At 43.9% G+C, this 8,676-nt stretch overlaps 1 pseudogene across 1 annotated transcript; it reads right to left on the minus strand.

Moving 5' to 3' along the window:
• Positions 1–3,640: 3,640 nt before the first annotated feature.
• On the minus strand, positions 3,641–4,625 carry LOC103740697 (annotated as a pseudogene). The gene has a single exon (XR_607555.2). The product of XR_607555.2 is annotated as a fascin pseudogene (transcript).
• Positions 4,626–8,676: the final 4,051 nt, after the last annotated feature.

Raw genomic sequence — 8,676 nt, forward strand, 5'->3', positions numbered from 1 at the left:
GTTCATTCATTTTCACTCTAGTAAATACATTGTGAGAAGTACTTTGCATTCTACAGAAAAGCAAGCACTCAGATATAGAAGCGACACATATTTTTCTTAGACAACCAGACTGACATTGATTGCAAGTCCCTTTTACATAGAACTCTGAAGGAATGTGGTTAATACGAAATGCTTCCCTTCATTCATTTTCACTATAGTAAATTCATTTTGAGAAGTAGTGTGTTTTGTACAAGACAGGAAGCATTTAGGTACAGAAGCGACACACGTTTTTCTTAAGCATCCTGACTGTCATTGTTGGGTAGTCCTTTCTCATACAATAGGATGGTGGTTAAATGCAAAATGCTACTGGTGCATGCAAAATGCCAAATGCTCATTAGGTTAAAGGCTAAATGAAAAATGCTCACTGGCCTGTGGTTCAATGCAGAATGCTACTGTTCATTCATTTTCACTATAGTAATACATTTTAGAAGTACTGTTCTTTCTACAGGAAGTAAGCACTTAGATACAGAATTGACACATATTTTCTAAAGCAACCTGTTGACATCCATGGCAAGTCCCTTTTACATAGAATTCTTAGGAAAGTGGTTAAATGCAAAATGCTTCGGTTCATTCGTTTTCACTCTAGTAAATACATTGTGAGAAGTACTGTGCATTCCATAGGAAAGTTAGCACTCAGATATAGAGGAATGTGGTTAATGAGAAATGCTTCCATTCATTCATTTTCACTATAGTAAATTCATTTTGAGAAGTACTGTGTTTTGAACCGGACAGAAAGCACTTAGATACAGAAGCGACACACGTTTTTCTTAAGCATCCTGACTGTCATTCTTGGGTAGTCCTTTTACATAGAATAGAAAGGTGGTTACATGCAAAATGCTACTGGTGCATGCAAAATGCCAAATTCTCATTAGGTTAAAGTCTAAATGAAAAATTCTCATTAGGAAGGTGGTTCAATGCAAAATGCTACTGTTCATTCGTTTTCACTCCAGTAAATACATTTGGAGTGGTACTGTACATTGTACAAGAAAGCAAGCAATTAGATATAGAAGAAACACATATTTTTCTTAGGCAACCTGACTGACATTGATGGCAGGTCCGTTTTACACATAACTCATTAGGAACATGGCTAAATGCTTAATGCTACAGTTCATTTGTTTTCACTAAATACATTCCGAGAAGTACTGTTCTTTTTACGGGATAAAAGCACTTAGATACAGGTGCCAAACATATTTTTTTAAACTCCCTGACTGACATTGATGGCAAGTCCTGCAAAATGCTACTCTTCAGTTGTTTTCACTATAGTAAATATGTAGCAAGAAGTAATCTGTTTTTTACAGGAAATCATGCACTTAGATACAGATGGGACACATATTTTTCTTAAGCTACCTGACTGACATTGTTGGCAAGTCCCTTTTATATAAAACTCATTAGGAATGGGGGTAAATGCAAAATGCTTCTGTTCTTTCGTTTTCACTGTAGTAAATACATTGCTAGAAGTACTGTTCTTTCTACAGGAAGCAAGCACTTAGATACAGAATCGATACATATTTTTCTAAAGCAACCTGACTGACATTGATGACTAGTCCCTTTTGCCTATAATTCTTAAGGAGCGTTGTTAAATGCAAAATGCAACTCTTCATTCTTTTTCAGTATAGTAAATACATTGCAAGAAGTACTCTGTTCTCAACAGGAAAGCATGCACTTAGATACATATGGGATACATATTTTTCTAAAGCAACCTGACATTGATATCAAGTCCCTTTTACCTACAACTCATTAGGAACATGGTTAAATGCAAATTGCTTCTGTTCATTCATTTTCACTGTAGTAAATACATTGCGAGAAGTACTGTGCATTCTACAGGAAAGCAAGCACTTAGATATAGAAGCGACACATATTTTTCTTAGGCATCCTGACTGACATTAATGTAATTCCACTTTTCATACAATTTATAGGGAACGTGGTTAAATGCAAAATGATACTCTTCGTTGTTTTCACTAGAGTAAATACATTGTGAGAAGTACTGTGCTTTCAAGAGGAAAGCATGTGCGTAGATACAGATGGGGCACATATTTTTTTAAGCTCCCTGATTGACATTGACGGCAATTTCCTTTTACATGCAACTCATTAGGAACGTGGTTAAATGCGAAATGCTACAGTTCACTCATTTTCACTGTAGTAAATACATTGCCAGAAGTACTGTTCTTTCTACAGGATGCAAGCACTTATATACAGGAGCCGAACAAATTTTTGTAAAGCAATCTGAGTGACATTCATGGCAAGTCCTTTTTACATACAGCTCAAAGGAACATGGTTAAACGCGAAATGCTACTCTTCATTCACTTTCACTATAGTAAATACATTTCAAGAAGTACTGTGCCTTCTACAGGAAAGCATGCACTTAGATACAGGTGGGACAGATTTTTCTTAAGCTACCTGACTGATATTGCCGAAAAGTCCTTTTTACATACAACTCATTAGGAACGTGGTTAAATGCAAAATGCTTCTGTTCAATCATTTTCACTGAGTTAAAACATTGCTAGAAGTACTGTTCTTTCTACAGGAAGGAGGCACTTAGATACAGAACCAACACATATTTTTCTAAAGCAAACTGACTGACATTGATGGAAAGTCTGTTTTACATAAGATTCTTAAGGATCGTGGTTAAATGCAAAATGCTACTCTTCATTCGTTTTCGCTATAGTAAGTACATTGCAAGAAGTACTGGGATTTCTACAGGAAAGCGTGCACTTAGATACAGATAGTAGTGGTGAGAAAGAGGGAGGGAGAGCAAAAGGGCAATATCTTTTCCATACAATTCGTTCGAAACTGGTATTAACGCAAAATGCTTCTGTTTATTCATTTTCACTGTTATAAACACATTCTTAGAACTACTTTTATTCCAACAGAAAGCAGTCACTTAGATACACAAGTGACACATATTTTTCTAAAGGAAAGAGACTGAAACTGATGGCAATACTCTTCTGTATACAATTCGTAGGAAATGGGTTTTAACACAAAATGCTTCTGTTCTGAGGCGAGGGGAGGTGGGGGAGGGGCAGCCCCTGCGGACATCCCCCAGCCGCAGAGCCGACCCCGCCCGGCGCACCCCGCCGCGATCAAAAGCCGCGCCAATACCCCACCGCGCCAGGAAGGGCGGCCGAAGGGGGGTGAGGACCGCTCAGTGCCAGGGGTGACCGTCGCCTGGCCCTCCAGCCTAAGGCCTGCGGACCTGGGTGGAGGACGCACGAGGAAATGGACAAGGGGACTTCACCCTCTCCCCAAGACCTAGAGCGAGCCGATCCTAACGGGTCAGCCCGCGCACGAGGACAACTCAGGTTGGGAAGAAGTGACATAGAGGGTGTCCCCCTAAGCTGGGCCTAGGGGTCCCACACCTCCAGCCTGGGATGGGGGAGGTGGATAGCAGAGCTTGAGGACGCGCTAGGCCGCACCCACGTCCCCTCCTTCCGGCAAAGCCCACGTCTCGGGCAGGGGGTGGTGGCGCACGCCTTTTAATCCTAGCACTCAGGAGACAGAGGCGGGCAGATGTCTGTGAGCTCGAGGCCAGCCTGGTCTGCATAGTGAGTTTCAGGCCAGCCAGGGCTACATAGTGAGACCCTGTTTCAAAAAAAAAAAAGGAACCCCGAAATGGGGAGCAATGGCCTGTGCGCCTAAGGAGGGCGCACCGGACGATGGGGAAAGGATGCAGGCGTGGAGAATGCTTTTGTGCAATGGACCGGGGGAGCCACCGAGGTGGAGGGAGGTGTCCCCAACTCACCCTGGCGCGTGGACACGTTCCTCTCGTTGGCTGCCTGCAGCACCACCTGAGCGCAGCTCTGTTCCAGGACGAAGAGCTCGTCTTTGCCCACCTTGGTGGCCTTGCTGGCCTTGAGGGTACCGCTGGGCCCGGATGGGGCCAGATAGCGACCTTCGCAGTCGCGGAAGGCCACCTTGCCGGAGCGGAACTCCAGCGTGTAGCCGGTGGCGGGCTCGGGACGCGCCACCAAGCGCCCGTCGTGGCGCAGGAAGCGGTGATCCGAGGTCTGCACGCTGTAGCGCTGGTCTTGGAAGGCCAAGGTGATGAGCGAGTCGACGCCCCACGGCACGTCGCGGTCCACGGCGATCTCATCGCCGGGTCGCGCGCTCAGATGCGCATAGCGCTTGCGAGTGACGCTGTAGATATTGACCTGGGGATGCATGGCGATGTGCACGCTCCACTTCTCGGCTGGAGACACGCTCTGCGCGAAGCACGACAGGCGGTCCTCGGTGCCCCCGAAGTAGCGTCGGTGCGCCTCGGATTGCAGCGACCAGCGACCGTCGTCGTGCGCCACGATGAGGAAGCGACAGTCGGAGTCCGGCACCTCGCGCTCGCAGGTCACATTGCCGTCCTTGTCGGCGGCCAGGTAGCGACCCAGGTGGCTGCGCAGACACACTGCCGCGCCGCCCGCCTCGTCCGGCGGCTGCTCCAGGGTCCAGGTCTGCTTCTTCTTCAAGCTGCTGGCGGATGCGTTCACCTTGAACCCAAACGCCTCGGCCGTTAGATACTTGTTGCCGCAGTTGATGAGACCGAACTGGATCTGCACCGCCTCGGCCGTGCCATTGGCGGTCATGGTGGCGGTGGATCTATATGTGACCCAAATTGAAGAGCAAATTAAAGAAATCCGTGTTTCTCACCAACCATTGTAGCTGTGAATGTAAAGCCAAGTTCTCAGAGCTCTTAGCTTGTAGACAGAAGCTATGCTGGAAAGGAAACTCATGAGGGCAGCAGAAGGAACAGGACATGTAAATCAGTGTTTGTTGGTCTGAAAGTATATGACTCACTTGAGCAGTGCCTGTGACCTTTTATGTATAGTGAAATTTAAAATGGTTAGGTTTAGTTAGAAAATTAGGAGCCTGAGTACCAGTTGCTTGATGCCCAAGAGGGATTAAGGTTAAAGTTTGAGCTCCTTTGCCTGAGAAAAAGTTTAGGAGAATAAAGGGCTTTTAGAACTTTTTTTTCATCAGTGGGGCCAGCCCCCTGAAATTCTTTAAGTGTTTAGCAAAGTTTTCAGCTGGTTTAGGCTAGTTGGGTCAAAATGGGGAAAAAGAGTCCCCTAAAGGGTTTTTAGCCAAAGTTGTAAGAGAATTTAAGAGTGGGCCCAGCTGGAAACTTATCATTTCATTAGCATGTTAAAGAAAAAATTTCCAGGGCAGGCGAGCTGGCAATCTTGGTTCTTGGCAGCTGTCTGGAGGGGGTGAATAGCGGTAAGGAAAAAAAGCCTTGGGGTCATACAGGTTTAAAGCATGCATGGGAGGTCAGACTTGTGGCGGGCTGGCAGGGAGGCACACACCAGAGAATAGGAAGCTTTAGTATGGGAGTGGGAGAGAGAGGAGAAGGATACAGAGCATTTGTATGTGTTGGATTGAATGGTATCAGAAATCATCCTGAGGTAAGTGAGGAAGAAAGGCAGTGGAGGAGGATAAAGACAGGAAAAAGGATGGAAGACAGCAGACCTCGCAGGCCCATGGCAAAGGAGCAGGGAGGGGATGAGAAGCCAGTGGTGAGCAGCCAGTGGGGGAACTGAGATAGGGAATGGGGGATGAAGCAAGTCCATCACGGAGACCACAGTGCTGTCCGGGAGTGATGAAAATCAATGGGAAAGGAGATCAAAAGAAGTAGGCAAGGCAGAGTGTTTACAGTGAGGAGATCCAGAAAGACGTCACAAAACGCAAAATGATTCTGTTCATTCGTTTGCACTGTACTAAATACATTGCAAGAAGTACAGTTCTTTCTACAGAAAGCAAGCAGTGAGATATAGAAGGGACACATATTTTTCTAAAGCAAGCGGACTGACATTGATGACCAATCCCTTTTTCCTGCAATTCATAAAGAGCGTAGTAAAACGCAAAATGCTTCTGTTCAGTACTTTTCACTGTAGTAACTACATTGCTAGAAGTTCTTTAGCAAGGAAGCACTTAGATACAAAATCCACACATATTTTTCTAAAGCAACATGACTGACATTGACGGCAAGTCCCTTTTACATGCAACTCATTAAGAACTGGGTTAAACACTAGAAGTACTGTTCTTTCAACAAGAAGCAAGCAATTAGATACAGAGCGACGCAACCTGACTGATATTGATGGCAAGTTACTTTTGCATACAACTAATCAGGAAATTGTTTAAACACAAAATGCTTCTTTTCATTCTTTTTCACTATAGTAAATACAATGCTAGAAGTACAGTTCTTTCAACAGGAAGCAAGCACTTAGATACAGAAGAGACACTTATTTTTCTCAAGGTTCCTGAGTGACACTGATGGCAATTTCTTTTTACATACAACTCATTTGGAACACGGTTAAACGTGAAATACTACCGTTCATTCATTTTCACTATAATAAATACATTACGAGAAGTACTGTTCTTTGTACAGGATGCAAGCACATAGATACATATGCCAAGCATATTTTTGTAAAGCAACATGAGTGACATTCATGGCAAGTCATTTTTACATAAAACTCAAAAATAACATGGTTTAGGGTTAGGTTTAGAGTTAGCATTGGGGTTAGGGTTATGGTTAAGATTAGGGTTAGGGTTAGGGTTATTGTTTGGATTAGAGTTAGGTTTAGAATATTGTCAGGGTTAGGGTTAGGGTTATGTTTAGAGGGAGGTTTAGGGTTAGGGTTAGAGTACGGTTAGTGTTACTTTAGGGATAAGGATAGGTTAAGGTTTATATTTAGGCTGAGGTTTAATTTCAGAGTTAAATTTCAGTTAGGATTAGTGTTAGGGTTAGGGTTAGGATCAAGGGTAGCTTTAGGCAAATGTCGGGAGCCGTAGGCCCCTACCCCAGGAAATAGCAAGACCTGATTCCTGGCAAAGCTGTTTTTCAGACATCAAGGCTGGCCTGGTTTGAGATTAACCAGATGACTATACTTGAAAGCCTCTCACAAACATGTTGTTCTAACCTGGGCACTTACCGCTTGAGAGACTCCCTCATTTCTCACGTGATTGCTAAGAAACTTTGGTATTATTCTGTAATCATACAAGTGTAACCTCTTAATTGATTTATAACTTGCTATATAGAATTGTGGTGTTACTATGGAATTTACTCTGTGATCAGTTGGTGTGGTGTTATTGTGATAATCGTTCTGTTAATTGAATTGCTCTACTTCAATGGATTTGTCCCTGCCAACTTCCCCCTCTCCTCACTATAAAAACTTTGTGTAGATGTTCATTAAATGAGACTTGATCAGAAAGCCTGTCTTGTCTCCATTCTTCGCATCTCTTGTCCCTTTCCATCCCCTCTCTTCCCTCCAGATACCCATGTTGACTGTCCTGTGGGTTGGGACACCTGGCGCCCAGCGTGAGGGCTGGATAAGGAGGATCCAGTGTGGGAAGAAGACGGCCCCCAAGGAACGCGTTCCGCAACTTAAGCAGGCATGAAATTTATGTTCAGCAATTGCAGGATGCCTTATGGACGCGAGGAGTAAAGGTTAAAATAGAGGATCTATTGAGGTTCTTTGAATTTATTAAGGAAACCTGTCCTTGGTTTCCCCAAGAAGGAATAATAGATATTAAAGGATGGAAAAGGGTAAAAAATGCTTTAGAGGATTACTATAAGGTCTTTGGACCCGAGAAAATTCCTGTTACAGCCTTTTCCTACTGGAACATAATCAGGGAATTAATAGATTCAAATGAATCCTCCAACGAGGCTGCCATAAAGCAAACTTCGGGCCTCCTACAAGGCCCCCCTCCGGAGCCTCCCGGGAATAAAGTGACTTCCCCTAAGGAGATAGACCTTATCTCCCTTGATAGTGATGAGGAAACGTCACCAGAGACATGTTCTAAGATTTCAAATCCTAAACATGTTAAATCAGAGCCTAACTCTAAATCCAGCACTGATGTCACGACACCTCAGTCTGGCACTGTGCCCACGGCTCCTTCTGAGGCGCACTCTTTGCCTCCTCCTTACCCTCTCCCAACAGTTTTACCTGCCCTCGAGTCATTCCCCACTTCTCCCCTTGTTACCCAATTAAGAAATGAAGAGGCTTTGTTAAAAGAACAGCTAGCCCTAGATCGACAAAAGCAAGAGCTGCTTGCGGGTCTTCAAGACCTATCAGTTAAAAGTAAACATTCCTTACAAGGTGCCTCTTTCCCTGCCCTGCAGCGCTCTGTTTCCACATGGCAACATCATCCCTTTAAACTATCAGAGATGAGTTAAAAGCTGCTGTAGCCCAGTATGGCCCAACTTTAATATGCTAATGGGCAAGGGAGTCCTCGGGTCAGTTAAAAAAAAACTGTAAAAAAACAGCTAAAAGAAATCAACAAGCCAAAAATGGATGGGATTTTAATATGTTCAATGCTAGGCTGGTGTACCTTGTGAGTTTGAGGTCACCTGGGTTACAGGCAGACTGTGTCTCAAAAATATGATGCCCCCAACATTCCTATTTTCTAATTTATAAAGGACATTATAAAAACTTATAACAATAGTTGACTCAGATTTGAAAGGATATATTTTTGTTTAGTGCATTAGCAATGCTTCATTACTGCCAATTGTTCCACGAGTAATTCATGGTATACAATATTTTATCTCTGGAAAGGAGCCTTCCCTTTGACATTTAAAATATGATTCTTGTGTTCTGTGTTCACTGACTGTGTCTGAAACTGAGACAGCCAGTGTGAGTCTATGTAAGGTCT

This window comes from Nannospalax galili, unplaced genomic scaffold, assembly GCF_000622305.1.
Source record: "Nannospalax galili isolate Female #2095 unplaced genomic scaffold, S.galili_v1.0 scaffold801, whole genome shotgun sequence".
Classification (NCBI taxonomy): Eukaryota; Metazoa; Chordata; class Mammalia; order Rodentia; family Spalacidae; genus Nannospalax; species Nannospalax galili.